The 16180-nt window shown below is 45.5% G+C and overlaps 1 protein-coding gene across 8 annotated transcripts in view; it reads right to left on the bottom strand.

Annotated features, from left to right (window-relative positions):
* Nucleotides 1–9738, bottom strand: part of VPS8 (VPS8 subunit of CORVET complex) — a 255683-nt gene extending 245945 nt beyond the window's left edge. For 6 of the 8 annotated variants that reach the window (XM_014592535.2, XM_014592539.2, XM_014592532.2 and 3 more), the window contains exon 1: nt 9648–9738. The gene's annotated coding sequence lies outside the window, so the exon portion shown is untranslated. Of the gene's footprint in view, nt 1–9241; nt 9425–9647 lie in introns of those variants that run through there. The other 2 variants (XM_014592533.2, XM_014592534.2) reach the window with 2 other exon arrangements.
* Nucleotides 9739–16180: the final 6442 nt, after the last annotated feature.

Here is a 16180-nt window from a genome sequence, read left to right as displayed (position 1 = left end):
GATACATTAAAATGAAGCCGATGAGGAAGAGCCCTTTCCACTGTTCTTCGGACAATGAACAGGAAGTAACATCTACTTCGTATCTGCTGCCTCTACTGATTGAACTTATGTTCTAGTTACAATCCTCAAGCAAGAATGAAATCAGTCTAAAAATGATGTAGTGAAGAGAGGGAAAGTTCAGAATACTCAAGCCTCAGATTCTAGTCTTCTATAAAGTTCACTCTGCCCACGGCCTTCTAGCAGTTTAGCTAGAGAAGCCAACATACGCTCCCCTCCCCAACCTCCCTTTTTTTGTTGTCACTTGCAAGGGAGTCCCGATTGTTAGGAATGTAGCTACTGCGAGGAACGATAGGCCTATGAGGGATAGGGAATCAAGGATGGCAAAACAAAAAAACAAAGTATACAAGACATAAGAAATGGAAAATTATTTGCTGTTAACATGTATGTTGATGTGCTTGATTGAACCAATATTCAGTGTATTTTGGATGGAAAATTCATTTGTATGCTGTAATGATGTATAGTGAATTAATGTAAAAAATAAATAAATTTAAAGAAAAAAATATATAAAAATTTTTTTAAAATTTAGAACACTCAATAATTTTCAAGAAGGATTAGCTATTACCATTTGAAATTTCCTCAAGATCTCCAAGTTCTTCTGAAGTTAAAGACTCTAGCACCAGTATTTTTGAAGGTCTAGCCAGTGCCAAGCAAACGAGAAGGACATCCTCCGACACCATCTCAGCAATTGCTTCACAAGCAGAATGGTAGGGGTTCTGTCTAAGATTCCTAAAACCCTTAGCAAAGCATCAGAAACACAGGAGGGAAAAAAAAAAATCTTAATTATGATAACAAGGAGTGTCTTCTACTACTAACCCATTCTAAAATCATGGTTGGGATTTTCCCTCCCCTCATTGAAACAAGTCACTTTTTCATCAGTGAAATCAGTTCTGTCCCCTTCCTTATAGACCTATAGACTTAAGTCAAAAGATCCCTGTGCTCAGATTTTCTTTTTCTTTTATTTTTTAGGTTTTGGCTATAGGGCATATGCACTCGCTGGAGAACCAGAGAGAGGGGAAGTAAGAAAACACTTTTGGGGGGGGATGGCCATACCACAATCCCTTCTCATTCTCCTCTTGGGATTTTGGGCATATGCACACATGTGCCTGGCATGATTTTTTTTTTTTAATTTTTATTTTCTACCTTAATTCATTATACACCATCACAACCCACCAATAAATTTTCCATCCAAAATACACTGTGTACTGGTTCAATCAAGCACATCAACATACATGTTCTCAGCAAGTAATTTTCCAATTCTTACATCCTGCATAACTTGCCCTTTGTCTTGCCATCCCTGATTCCCCATCCCCTGGCATGATTTTCAAGCTACTAGGTATGAGACTTGAAACTCAAGTCAACCACCTGCGAGTCCAGCACCTTAACCACCACACCAACTGCTAGCCTGGGTTCGAATCTTTTTTTTTTAAATAAAGAGAGTTCACTGGAGTCGTTTCTGTGAATTTTTCAGAAATTAATTGCATTTTGTCTGAACCTACCCGTGGTAGACAGAAAAATGGTGCACACGATGCCAGTCTTAATTCTCGGTTTTATTTCTGTGAATATGTTACTTTACATGGTGAAAAGGACCTTGCGACGGGGAGATGATTCTGGGTTATCCATGTGGGCCCACGTGGATCGCATCAGAGACAGAGCCGTGAGCACAGAGGCGGGGTCAGAGACGTGCTGTGTGGCAGGCTTTGGAAAAGCCCAGCGCGAAGGAGTGCGGGCAGCCTCAGGGTGCTGCAGAAGGCAAGGTCATGGCTTCCTTCCTTGAGCTCCGGGAGGGCCAAAGCCCTGTCACCATACCTTGATTTCAGTGAGACTGTAAAATCATGTACCTGTGTTGTCTTAAGCTGCTAAGCTTTGGGTAATCTGCTACAACTGTAAAATGAAATAGTTGATCCTTGAACAGCATGGGGGCTAGGGAACTTTTGACGCCCTCAAAACTTTATTAATATCCTAGTGCTCACGAGAAGCCTAGCAAATACGTTGCATGTTACATATATTACGCACTGTTTTGCTACAATAAACAAAGTAAGCTAGAGGGAAAAAACGAAGAAAATCGTAAAGAAAATACCTTTACAGGACTGTACTATGTTTTCCAATGTATTTATATACCAGTGGATCCACAGTTCAAACCTGTGCTATTTAAGGGTCAAGCAAACGCCAGCTAATTTGTCTCTGGTCACATCTCCAGCGTTCTGATATACTAACCCTTCCCTTGTCTGCTTGGTATTGCCACATATTTACTGAGCAAGTTCTTCATTTGAATATGCAGACCAGTTACGAAATGCTTAATATGTGATACTATTATTCACTCGATGCAGATACTGCTTAAAATAGCACTTCAGTGCTATCCCGATATAAAACTGACTACATAAATCACAACTTCCTCTTGAGATGTAATTTTTTGAAAGGATTATTTCACTTTATTTGTTGTTATTATTTTTCATTTCCTATAGGGCATGTGCATTCACCAGAGACAGACAGGGTTGGGGGGAGAGAGAGAAAGCAAGCTGCCAGGTCCAGGACTCGAATCTCGGTTCACCATTTGGAAGTCATGTGCCTTAACCACCATACCACCTGCCAGCCCCTTGATATACAAATCTGCAATTAGTTCCTCAATCGAACATCACGTGATCTCGTGTTTTACAGTTCTTAGCAGGATGCCACACCAGATAGTTCTTGCGGGCAACAAAGCAGGCTACACCTACTGTTTCTTCATCTGACAGGAAATGTACGTCACAGAATCACAGCTCCCTAGTAAGCTGCCCTCCTCTTCTCATTAAGTTTATTTACCTGCTCCATAAGTAAGAGGAGTAGGATCGGGATGAGAGGAGGGGGAGGGAGGGGAAGACAGAGACAGAGACAGAGACAGCACACCCAACAGGGTCTTTATGCTGCAATCCACCCCCAGGCATCAGCCAGCCTTGGGTTACGGGAAAGCATGTGCCTGGCATACTCAGGGAGGTCCCCAGATTTGAACCAATAACCTTCTAAGGTGGGAACGCTCACAGAGCTTCATGTCTTCTGCTATGCCACCATCTGGCCCCTAGGCTGTCTTCTTCTGAACACTGATAAACACTTCAATAGTTAAGATTTTAATTAATTAAATTTCACTTTAATCAACAAGTTTATTCCCAACCAATTAATAATACGCTCAAGGGCCATCTTTTCCAAAAAGACATATACCATATAAACAGCAATGACCCCATTATGACACAGGTCAGATGAATAAGAACTCTACAGGGTGTGACCTAAATTAGGCAAGGTTAATGTGGAACACCTCCAGTCAGCTGTTGTTTGTTTTGTTTTTTACTTTGGCAAACATTCCCAACAGTTCCCAAGTTCTAGAATACGGTTTAATTCTCTGACATTCTTTTCCTACTAAAAACGTCCTATAAGATACTTTTCACATAACAGAGAAATCAAAATTCAGTTTTTGTATTAATTTTACTACATCATGATAGGAAGATATCAAGAAATCATGGCAAGGAAACGATGGCACATGTCCAAGTATTTTTCTTCTTCTATTTCTTGTGCTCTTATGGTTGGTTTTGTGACAAAAAAGAACACAGTAAAGGGTTACAGTCTATTAGGTTTCTATTAGTCCCCTATTATCTGTCTCTGGCAAATGCCTTTGTTGTTAGCTGCCATCTGCGACAGGGTAAAATCCCAGTTCTAAGCCTCTCTAGAGCCACCTCCCTTCCTCCCCAACCGGGCCTACCCGCACTGAGCCCTGTAAGGATAGCCTCACCTTCCCTCCGTGGCTCGAGCTGGTTCACCTTCCCTTTCCTGTCCTCTACATTTACCTAAGTTCCTTCTTCCCTTCACCTCTTCAAGGTACTGTTCAAATGGGGTCTGCCCATGACCTCTTCCGTCCTAACCAATCTCTGAATCCAGAATGCAGATCTTTCAAACAGAGGCCTGGCACTTTCCTCACTGACTTACCAGGTAACCTCCATGTGACTACCCAATAAACAGGGGGCCGAGCTTCTCTGTACACTCTACATGACGGGGCTCACTGACTTAGGTACCTGAGAAGGAAGACACTCTGTATGAGCAGGCTTCAGGAAGTGCATAGAAAATGGAATGAGAGTACAAGTTTATACTTTTTTAAAAAAAATTTGGGGACCAGCAGTTGGTATAATGGCTATGTCACTGGACTCCCACGTAGTCAACCGCGGTTCGTGTTCTAGACCCAGTGGCTTAAACTCACGCCAGGCGCGTGTGCATGCGTGCCCAAGATCCCAAGAGGAGAATGGAGGAAAACAGACTGCAGCATGGCCATCCCCTCCCCACCCCACCCCCGAGGGATGGTGATTTCTCGCCTGGTGTCTCTTGGTGAGCACACGTGCCCTGTAGCAAAAACTTCTCCCCTGCCAAAAAAAAAAAAAGGTTTTGCCAGCAGGCATGTGGCTTGCCGGAAAGAGACAGAAAAGGGAAAAGAAAGCAGCCCCTGTGGGGAATGATCATTTCTCTCTCCTGCTGGGATTTTCAGCAGGCACACACACAGGCCCAGCATGTTTCTCAAGAGGCCAGGTCCAGGATGCGAACCACACAGTTGGTCCTACAGGGCCCAGTCACTTAACCGTCATGCCAAGAGCTGTGCTAGAACTACAAGTCTGTTCGTTTGTTTATTCATTGCCATAGGTCATACACACGTACCAGAAAGCTACAGAGAGAAAGTGGGAAATCACCCCCTCGGGAGGATGGCCCCGCTACAATCCCTTCTCCTCCACTCTCCTCTTGTGACTTCGGGCATGCATGCACACGCACCTGAAGTAATTTTCAAGCTGCCGGGTCTGGAATTCAAGCTGTGGTCAGTCATGTGAGGATCCAGCACCTTAACTACCATGCCACCTGCTGGCCCCAAGACTGATTTTATTTTAAGTGATCATTTAGGTCACATATATAACATGACACAAACCTCATAATCTCAGATGCTACATGTTCTTTTACATTCATTCAGCTTACAGGCTAAGATGAAAACGTGGAAATGTTATCATAGATTCATTCAATTTACAGGAAGTCAACTATTGTCATCACCAAAGGAAAGAGGAAAAAAAAATAAACTCACACAGGGCTAGAGACACTGCGAACCATTCCACTCAGTAACGACATGCTCCAGTGAGCACGGAATGGAAGGAGGCCTTCTAACCTTTCGGTCAGCCTGTTCTTGCCTGCCTCGTACACGAGCAATCCACAGTAGCTGGGCTCGAAATAACAAACAGCATGCTGTTCCAGAACGCAGCAGAAACCCGCAGTGCTGGACTTCCTCAGGGTCACGTGTCAGCCTCCGGCATCATTCCTTCCCAGGGTACTTCAAGAAGTGACTCAATTCTCACACGTGGACTTTAGAAACAGGCCCTGGGTTGGATGCAACCATACAGCGGGACGGACTGCTTCCTGGACCCAGAGGTTCTTTCCAAGAACACGTGTATTCGGGTCTCTTCAGCCCACAGTGCTTTGACCTGCCACATGAAAAAGCCCAGACCTCTGTTCCTCTTACTCTTCCTTTGATGACTATCTAAACAAGAAGTGTGATCATCTACAACTTAGGAAGTACACACAGAACAACAAATGATAGCACCAAAAGAAAAAATAAAAGGGAAAAGGAACAGAGCCTGAGACTTTCCTGTACACAGTGCTGTCACTCATCCAACTGTCACACACCACCCTCAAGAAGCCCCCAAATTAGGGACCACCAGTTAGCGTAATGGCTATGTCACTGGACTCCCATGTAGTTTACCGTGGTTCCTGGACCCGGTGGCTTAAACTCACGCCAGGCGCATGTGTGTGTGTGCCCAAGATCCCGAGAGGAGAATGGAGGAGAAGGGACTGTGGCGTGGCCATCCCCCGGGGGGTGATTTCTCACTTTCTATCTCTTTGTCTCTCTCTGTCTTTCTGGCGAGCAAAAGAAAAAACCCTTCAAAAAAAAAAAAAAAAAAAAAAAAAAAAAGAGGCAGCCCCCAAATCAGAAAGCTCCTATCACAAAATACAAAACAAAAACTGAGTCTACAAATATCTCTATTATATATAAATCCAAATTTTGCTTAGTTTTATATCATTATGCGTATGATGTGTTAAGTGAAATGAAAAAGAAGAATCCTTTCTTTCCAGCTTCTAGTCAAGTTATTACTACTATGAGCTTTTTTTTTAAAAAAAGAGATTTTTGCTATGGGGTATGTGCACTCGCCAGAGAGACAGAAAGTGAGAAATCACCCCCCAGGGGGATGGCCACACCGCAACCCCTTCTCCTCCGTTCTCCTCTTGGGGTTTTGGTCATGCACACACATGCACCCGGCATGAGTTTAAGCCACTGGGTCTGGGACTCGAACCACGGTCCACTACATGGGAGTCAAGCAACATAGCCATTACTCCATCTGGTGGTCCTGAGACTCTCCATCAAGATCCATCCCAACCCCAGAGAACTTTTCCTGAAAAGCATATAAGCTGGACCAGCAAGGTAGTATGCTGGTTAAGGTGACTGGATCCCATATGGTGAGCTGTGTGTTTGAGTCCTGGATCCAGCAGCTTTAAAAACACAGTTGGTGCATGTGCATAAATGCCCAAAACCCTGAGAGGAGCATGGAAAAGGAACAGGCATGGTCTTCTCCCTGGGATGTGTTCTCACTTTCTCTTTCTCTCTCTCTCTGGCCAGCACATATAGGCTCTATGCAGGCTGAAAAATATTCCCGTGCCTTCTTTTTTAGCATAGCTGAATTCTTGTAAGTTAAATGCATAAAAGATAGTTATACACTGAGTAGATGGTGGCTTTCCTCATTAATTTAATTTTCAGTAAATTAAACTGTCATCTCCACTTCTCTTGGTTAGGTGTCAAGGATGATGTAGAGTTATAAGTTTATTTTCTTTTTTCCTTTTTTGTTTTGTTACGGGGTGTTTTGGGAGAGGTTTCTGCCATAGGATGTGTGTACTCGGCAGAAAAACAGACAGAAAGCAAGAAATCACCCCCCAGAGGGATGGCCATACCATAATCCCTTCTTCTCCATTTTCCTCTCGGAATCCTGGGCACATGAGCCACCGGGGCCAGACTCGAACCGCAGTTGACCACATGGGAGTCCAGCAACACAGCCAACTCCTGGCCCATTATTGCTGGGGTTTTTTTGAAAAAGAAAGAAGTTGGAAGCTTCCTACTGAACTGCAGAAGGAAAGACAAAGGTCAAATACCCTAGGGGCTGGACCACCGCACTGCACGGTGGTAGAGTGTGGCCCACATGAAGAAGTCACAGCTGTGCATCTGGAGGCCTGAGTACACCAGGCACACACGCTGGTAGTCACCACCTCAAGACCTCATGGGGGTGCTGCTCTCTCCCTCCCTCTCACTCTGTCCTCCTCTGTCATCATGGAACAGATGAACTTGAAGGAAAACTGTACTCATTTTTTTTTTAATCCCAGCACCTTCAGCATCTTTCCTTTGAGAAACTGTTCCTGGTCCACTCCGACCCCGTGACTTTGGAGGTGCTGCTAATCAGGGACCCTATGTGCCAGTCAGTAGAGCAGATGCATGATGGGAGTGGAGCCATTCAGCCTCTTTCCCCGTACGTGCAAATACTGAGGGAGCTAAGGGCTTTTTCTCTACTCTAGGGTGTTTGGATTGGAAAATCTAACACAGGAGTTGTCTAACATCACCATACATTAATATAATAATTTAATGGTATTACGCAATAATATAATGGAACAAGGTTTGCGATCAGAGAAGTAGAAACAGGAAAATGAAGGGTTAAAGGTCCTTCTTCGGGGTGGGAGGGAGGGTACATAACACATTTGAGTCCCTGGATTTAGTGACTCCTAGCCCTTCCCAGGTGTGGGAACCAGTAAATCCCTTTTTGCTTAAGTTCATCTGAATTGAGTTTTTGTCACTTGCAACAGAAAGAACCTTGACTAAAAATGTAAATCTAAGAAATCCCCCACAGCAAGAAATTTAAGGCAATTCTGTGATTCCTGGCTAAAACACACAATACACTTCAATAATGTTAATTCAAGATTAAGTTAAGAATAAAACAGTCTGATCTTGCAAATACGTACAGATGACACCTGAAGTTGCGGTTCAAAAGAAAATGCTATCTAAACTTGAGGAAACGTACTTAACAGACTGAAAGTCATACGCACTTCACGAAGTTCAGAAGACCTTACTTCTCACTCACACACAGAACTGACACCTGCTGTCACTGTGGCTGAAATGTCTATGGGATAGTGGGACATAGCCAAGAGTCACCAGGATGCTTCAATATTTTGCAGGATGGAAAACATTCCTCTGATGATGGCCCAGATACAAAGGAAATATATAAGGGAAAACCAACGTATTATTCTGTTCATGTTTTTCCACATATAACTCGTCTCTTCAACTATGTGAAGCCCAGTAGTTCAGTAGCTCCTCCCGCCCCATTTATTCCTACCCTGCATTCTACAGAACAGGCCATCTGCTGCCAGAGGACTCTGCGAACATTTAGCCATGAGCGAACCCAGGTCGGAGGCAAATGTATGCAGATCCTCTACTTCCATTTAGAGATAGCTCAAACCACACCTGCAAGACACACACAACCGGCACGTAATTATCTTTCACACGCAGACTCTGCAGTAGGATGAGGGCCAGAAGCTAACAACCAAGCGTGTTAACTTGTTTTCTGTCGTTTTGCTTTGTTTCGTGGGAGAAGGGGAGACTGTGGTACAGGGCGGGCAACAGGAGATAAGCCTTCCTGTCCACTCGAACACTGACCCACCGAGCGGAGATTATGGAGAGGGCCTGCCTAGTTAGGAAGTTTCCAGTTGTTCCTGATAATCCATGGCCATGGACCTGATCCTACCCCATCCCAGTTTACTGAACTGGAAATTAGTACAGAAAGTCACCATCTACTCAGTGTATAACTGAATGGAACTCTAAGCACAGCTGTTCTGTACCCCCAAACACTGCACGGCTCTTTCCCCCTCCCCAGGCCACGGTTAGGGAACCAGCCTGGGCAAAGAGGTGGCCCCAAGCTTCAGACACTCCTTTCCACGCTGCTACCCTCGCTCTGGGGCACACCTCGTGGGCAGAAGCAAAATGGAAAGGGGCCACACGGGCCGCATCCATCCTAGGAGGTGGTCACCCCACCTAAGCCCCGGTCTCAGACCCCGGGCGGGCGCACACTTCTCTCCTTAGGATGGTGACAGTCCGCACCTGTTCCCACGGCGGAGAGGCGGGCTGCACACCTGTTCTGCACCGAAATGCGGCAGGAGGGAGTCCCCTGCCTCGGGGGAGCCAGTGCGCCAGTCCCGTAGCTCCACGTTTGGAACCGACAAGTGGACACTGCGTGACTCAGTTCGGGTCCACCTGCACTGCAGGCCCCTCCGCCCCGAGAGCCCCGCCCCGCCGGTGCCCGGTCCATTAGTCCGTCCGGGCCTTGGCGCCCCCCCCCCCGCCGGTGCCCGGTCCATTAGTCCGTCCGGGCCTTGTGAGCGGCCGCGGCCGCGCTGCTGCCCCGCGGGAGCCGGGCAGGCTCAGGGACCCCGCGCGCTCCCCCACCCCGAGCACGGCCCCTCACGCTGTCCCCTCCCCGTGGGCCCGCTCTCCCGAGACTCGGTACCTGAGCTCGCAGCCATTCCGGCCCAGGACCCCACCCCACGTGACCCCGTCCCTGCTCTAGCCTCACGCACGCGCAGTCCCTACCACCAGGGGCCACGCTTCCGCTTTTCTGCGCTCACCGCTCTTTTCCCGGGGCGGGCCTCGCCTCTAGGCCACGCCCCCATTTAAAGGGCCAGAGATAGGGTGACTCGCCCCGTGGATTTATCAGCCACTAACATCTTGGGGCCCTGGAGAGTGGAAACGTCCGAAGAGGAGCGCAGACCAATAAATAGCAGTCCTTGGGGGAGAAAATCTCTGGCTACATCAGTGAATCCATGTGGCTTTTAAGAAAGTGACCCTACCTTCAGCCAGCCCAGAAATAACAGTGGATTCTCTGGCTTTCGGAGTCTGTAACCAGTGTAAAAAAATAATAATTATTATTAATTTTCCAAACACGGAATTGTGAGTGTTTTATCTTGCCAAATAAATTTCGCTCTGCATAAATGCATCTTAATACCAAAATATAGGAGGGACACACTCTTGAAAGAGACATCTTAAAATGATTACACATGTATGTTTATTGCTCCTGAAAAAAAATGAAAGCTTTCAGGACAGGCTGGTTTTACAGTCACTGCTGTAGGTAACGTTGGTCCTAGGACACAGATCTTATTCCTGTTGGGGCCTTACTCTGCTTCAGACAGTCCCATAACACACACACAAACCCGCTAGTTTAAACAGTGTCTTACTATGTCTGATCCTCCTGCCTCGGCCTCCCAAGTAGCTGAGACTCCAGGCATGTGCTACCAGGCTCGGCTTTTAGGGTGGGCTTGGGAATAGAATGGGGCCTCCCAAGTAGCCTCAGCCCACCCACTAGCTGCCTCAACCAGTGCACTGCCACACCTGGGCCAGGGTACTCTTTGTATAAGAACTCAGTTACCTGACATAATGACAGTACAAGGCAGGTGGTTTCTAGTGAAAAAAAGGTATGGGAACATCACTCTAGGGTCACAGGGGAGGGGGAATGGTGGAACGCTTCAGGGAGAAAGTGGCATTATCAGTCCTTGATTTAAGTAGCAGAGAGTGGGCAGAATGTCCAGCCGAGGGAACAGTGGCACCAGAGACAGCATAGCGTAAGGGTGGGGACCAGTTGCTGGCTTGCCTGATGTGCCATGGCATGGGCAGTGGCTTTCGAACTTTAATCATCACCCAGTGTATGTGTGTGTGTGTGTGTGTGTGTGTGTGTGTGTGTAAGGACTGTCTGAAGCGGAGTAAGCAGGCTAGTGAGACCAGAATCCCTGCTGACAAAACTGTTGAAAGCGTGGCAGTTGCTGTCTTGTCTGATGTGTCATGGCATGGTGAGTTGCTATCGAACTTTAATCTTCACCCAGTGTGTGTGTGTGTGTGTGTGTGTGTGTGTGTGTGTAAGGACTGTCTGAAGCGGAGTAAGCAGGCTAGTGAGACCAGAATCCCTGCTGACAAAACTGTTGAAAGCGTGGGGCACAGGGGAATTGGTGTAGGCGAGGGGAGCAGGGCTGTGGTGGTGAAAGGTGAGGTCCTTAGCATGGCCATGGCTACCTCTGGGTAGCTCTAGAAAGCAAACCTAGGGTAGGTAGATGAATTTATAGAGAAGATTTCAGCTTACAGTAGGAGGTGTTTTAGAGCCGTCCAAGCTACCTCTGAGACCTCTCCGAAGCAACCCTTCAAGTACCCTTGTGTGATTCGGGGCTGTCTGGGGGGCAGAACCAGAGAGTATGTGTAGACGAGTAAGAGGGGATTTATCGGGGGAATTGGCTCACACGATGATGGCAGCTGAGAAGTCCCACAATAGGCCCCGTGCCAGCTTAGGTCCTGGGCTCCGGTAGCATGGATCAGTCCAAGTCTGAAAGCACTGGAGGGAGAGAGGCTGCTGATATAACTCGCAGTCAGGCTGAAAACCTGAGCGCTCGGGGGCCCACTAGTGTGAGCACAGAGTCCGAAGGCGGCCGAAGCCTGAGCTACGATCTCAAGGCAGCAGAAGTCTATCTGGCTGTCTCAAAAGGGACCGTTCATCTTCAGTATTTATTTTCTCTGGGACTCTTGTTGATTAGTTCATGCTCACCCACAGTGAGGACAGATCTCCCACGTCTAGTTCAGTCAAACTCCCAGGCTAACCCCTCCTGGGAACCCTCCCATGGACACATCCAGGGTAGTGCTTTTTCTAGGTATTCCGTAGCTCAGTCAAGTTGAGACCCAAAACCAACCATCACAAGCTCTATTTACAATGGAAAATAGTGTCACATGCTATCCTTTCCAGGGCTGTTTACATTAACTAAAAAGTACCGTATGCTTATTATAGAAAACTCGAAAAACTAAATCTAAAAGAGGACAAAAAAAAGCAAAAATCTTCCACATTCCAGAAAAAGCAATCATTGTGTTGACCTTTTTTTTGTTAGTTGGTCTTTGAATGTTTATATTTTTTACATTATAGAACTACATATTCAGAATATGTTGTTAATAGGCCATTTTCTGCTTGTTTCCATTTTCTGCTTTTTTCCTCCTCAGCGTTTTATCTTTTTTTTTTTTTTGGAGAAGTTTTCGCTATAGGGCGCGTGCACTCACCAGAAAGACAGAGAGCGACAGAGAGACAGAAAGCAAGAAATCACCCCCCAGGGGGGATGGTCACGCCGCAATCCCTTCTCCTCCATTCTCTTCTCGGGATCTTGGGCATGCACGCACACGCGCCCGGCGTGAGTTTTAAGCCACCAGGTCTGGGACACAAACCGCGGTCGACTACGTGGGAGTCCAGCGACATAGCCATTACGCTAACTGCTGGTTCCCTATCTCTTGAGCACTGTACATGGTCATTGAAATTGTTAACGGTGTTTTTAAGCTTATTTCTTCCATGAGAGAGAAACTGAGGCAGAGAGAGACAAAGAGAAGGACGACCCTCGACGGGGAGCCGACGCCATCATCCTCCTGAGCTCTCCCAGCCGGTCAGACCATGGCCAACGTGCCCAGGACACGTGAACTGGGGAACTAAGCCCGGAACCTTCTGCATGCCTTCAGCATCCTTGAGCAGCACGTCACTCTGTGCCATGGAGCTGGCCTTACAAATATTAGTAATGGCTATGTAAGTATTGATCATGTATTTCCTCTATGTTGAGACATTCGGGGGCTTTCCGCTATTTCACTGTTAACAAGAACGTTGCCATGAATAGCTTTTTATAGGACTCTTGGCTTACATTTTAAAACTATGTCCTTAGAACAGAAATCTGTAAGTGAAATTATTCATTCAAATACTTAAGTCTGTGAGTATCTACTGCCAAACTGTTTTCCTGAAAGATACAGCCAGTATTTATTCTCTCCTGGTGTTGAGGGATGCCAATCATACTTACCCACCACCATTTATTTTACCTTTTTTTGGGGGGAGGGGAGAGGTTTTTGCTATAGGGCGCATGCACTCGCCAGACAGAGACAGAGAGACAGAAAGTGAGAAATCAACCACCAGGGGGGATGGCCACGCCGCAATCTCTTCTCCTCCCTTCTCCTCTTGGGATCTTGGGCATGCATGCACACACACGCACTGGGTGTGAGTTTTTAAGCCACCGGATCCGGGATGCAAACCATGGTCGGCCATGTGGGAGTCCAGCGACATAGCCATTACGCTAACTGCTGGTCCCTTATTTTACCTTTTTAAAAAGTTAAAATTTAAAAAAAAAAAAAGGTAAGTACACCAATCTAATAGATGAAATGGCCTCTCTTTTTAATTCATATTAAATTACTAGTGGAACAGAATATCCTTATAAATTTATTCACCCTTTGTAATTATTCTAAGAATGCAATTTCACTGCCTGTGTTTTTATCTTTGAATGGCAAATAGTACTAAATGAATCGTTGCAGATTTATGAGGAAAAAATAGAGAGAAGAATTTAAAAATAAATGATAGGGGCTAGCCAAGTGGCATGATGGTTAAGGTGGCTGGATCCCACATGGCCAACTGTGCAGTTGGAGTCCTGGACCCAGTGGCTTGAAAAACACACTGGGGAAGTAAATACACATGCCCAAAATCCCAAGAGGAGAATGGAGGAGAAAGGATTGCAGTGTGGTCATCGCTCGTCTGTGTGTGGGGAGACTTTCGTGGGGGCTACTTTCTCACTTTCCCTCTCTCTGTGTCTCTCTCTCTCTGGTGATTGCACACACTCTATTAAAGAAAAAAAAAATAAAAGGAAGGAAGGAAGGAAAGAAAAAGAAAAAGGAAAGCTAGGCCTACCCCAGAACACAGTGGTTAAGGTAGCCAGATCCCACATGGCCAACCATGGTTTGAATCCTGGACTCAGTGGCTTGAAAAACACTCCAGGTAAGTGTGTGCACACGCCTAAAACTCTGATGGGAAGGAGAAGTGGAGGAACGAGATCGCAATGTGACCATGTCCCAGGGAGGATTGCCTTCTCCCTTGCTTTCTCTGGCAAGAACGTGTACCCCCTGGCAACAAAGATAAATAAACGAATGTGTCCACACCATATTCCAGTCAAATATATCATGATACACTTTGTACTAGCAGAGGTTAGTGGGAGGACTGAGTCACCCAGTAGCAAACAGATAGCTCTGTGCCACTGTGGTCTGTATAAAGTAGTGAGGAGAGATTTAGTGTCAGCAAAATATCACCCCTTATATCAATTAGTATTATAGATATGATTTCCTTATTCAGTAGTTTTGTTTGTACTTAATTGGTAAACTTTGGCTTTCGTTTTTGTTTTTTTGTTTTATTTTATTTATTTATTTTTTTGAGAGGTTTTTGCTACAGGGTGCGTGCGTTCGCCAGACAGACAGAGAGAGACAGAGAGACAGAAAGTGAGAAATCACCCCCCGGGGGATGGCCACGCCACAATCCCTTCTCCTCCATTCTCCTCTCGGGATCTTGGGCACGCACGCACACGCGCCCGGCGTGAGTTTAAGCCGCCGGGTCTGGGACTCAAACCGCAGTCAACTACGTGGGAGTCCAGCGACATAGCCATTATGTACTAATATATATAACAGTATATATTAGTATGTGTGTATTATATGTATATATAGTATATGTAATATACTAAATATATATATTAGTGTATATATGCGTATATATATATACATATATATATACACACACACACACAAACACATAGGTGTATATATATATGTATGTAACATGATAAAAATATACAAGGGACTTCAGAGAATTCACTGAAAATAAGATTAAAGTACATATTCAGTTTGGTGCAGAAAGTTTGGAATCCATGAATAGTTTTTCTAGAATATGCATTTTCTTTTCTTTTTTCTTTTTTTTTTTTTTTGGAGAGATTTTTGCTATAGGCTGCGTGCACTCACCAGGAAGACAGAGAGAGACAGAGAGACAGAAAGCGAGAAATCACCCCCCCAGAGGGTATGGCCACGCCGCAATCCCTTCTCCATTCTCCTCTCTAGATCTTGGGCACGCACGCACACGTGCCTAGCGTGAGTTTAAGCCACCAGGTCTGGGACTTGAACCACAGTCGACTACATGACAGTCCAGTGACATAGCCATTACGCTAACTGCTGGTCCCAGAATAGGCATTTTCCATGAACTTTTTGAAGCCCTCTCAAATAAGCCAATCAGAGATCTGTGGGAATCTTTTTCCCTTACAAGAGATCTAAACAATATTCAAGTTTGAGAAACATTAACATAGAAAGTTACTTGAAATTTCATGTGCAATTATCTAAATATAGCCATTGGGATTTTTTTTTAAAGGTAAAGGTGGTGTCAACTTATATATTGGAATTTTTCTATACAGAATATTGTTATGGTTTTCTTTCCTCTAAAAAGCATACCAAAAGTTATGTTTAAGGTTCAGAGAGCTTGTTTTGGCTTAAAATGCACCACTTATCAAAGTTAACTTGGTATAGGTCGGTAAGATCTTGACAGAAGAATGTTGGATTTATAGAACTTGTCTCTTTAAATAAGACAAAGCATCTGAGTAGATATCACTTGAAATGGAGTTCCTGGGAAGGAATCTTAGGTGAAATTAAGCCAATGAGGGAAAAAGCCCCGTATGAGAATGTGGGAATCCCTGCAGGCTGGCTGCTCCTGTGGACAGGAGTAGCGAGGGCTGCCGCAATTGCATGGTGACCTGATACTCACCCACACTCCTCCAGTTCTCCCCACAACTGGAAGGCCACATCCAGGCATTGCTATCAACCTCGTATCCAGAACAAGCTGCAGGGAAAGTGTCTGTACCTGGGAACAGGCAAAGAATAGGAGAGAGGTCATTGTGTCGTTTCTTTCTTTGTTCACGGTCGAAATAAGCTGGCTTCCTTTCCTTTTTTTAAAGGAACCGAGTGAGAGTACAGAGAATTTTTAGGACAATGAAACTTCCATCATGGTGGAAACGTATCATTATACATTTAACCGCTACACATTTGTCCCATAGTATGTACAATAGTGATGGGGCCAACAGGCGGCGTGCTAGTTAAGGGTGCTGACTCCCACATGGCCGACCACAGTTCAAGTCCCAGATCTGGCAGCTTGCTTCTCACTTTCTCTCTCTCTCTCTCTCTCTCGGT

The sequence above is a fragment of the Tupaia chinensis genome, unplaced genomic scaffold (genome assembly GCF_000334495.1).
Source record: "Tupaia chinensis unplaced genomic scaffold, TupChi_1.0 Scaffold000708_1, whole genome shotgun sequence".
Classification (NCBI taxonomy): Eukaryota; Metazoa; Chordata; class Mammalia; order Scandentia; family Tupaiidae; genus Tupaia; species Tupaia belangeri.
Note: the sequence above shows the minus strand (reverse complement) of the source record. Positions and strands in the feature narration are given on the sequence as shown.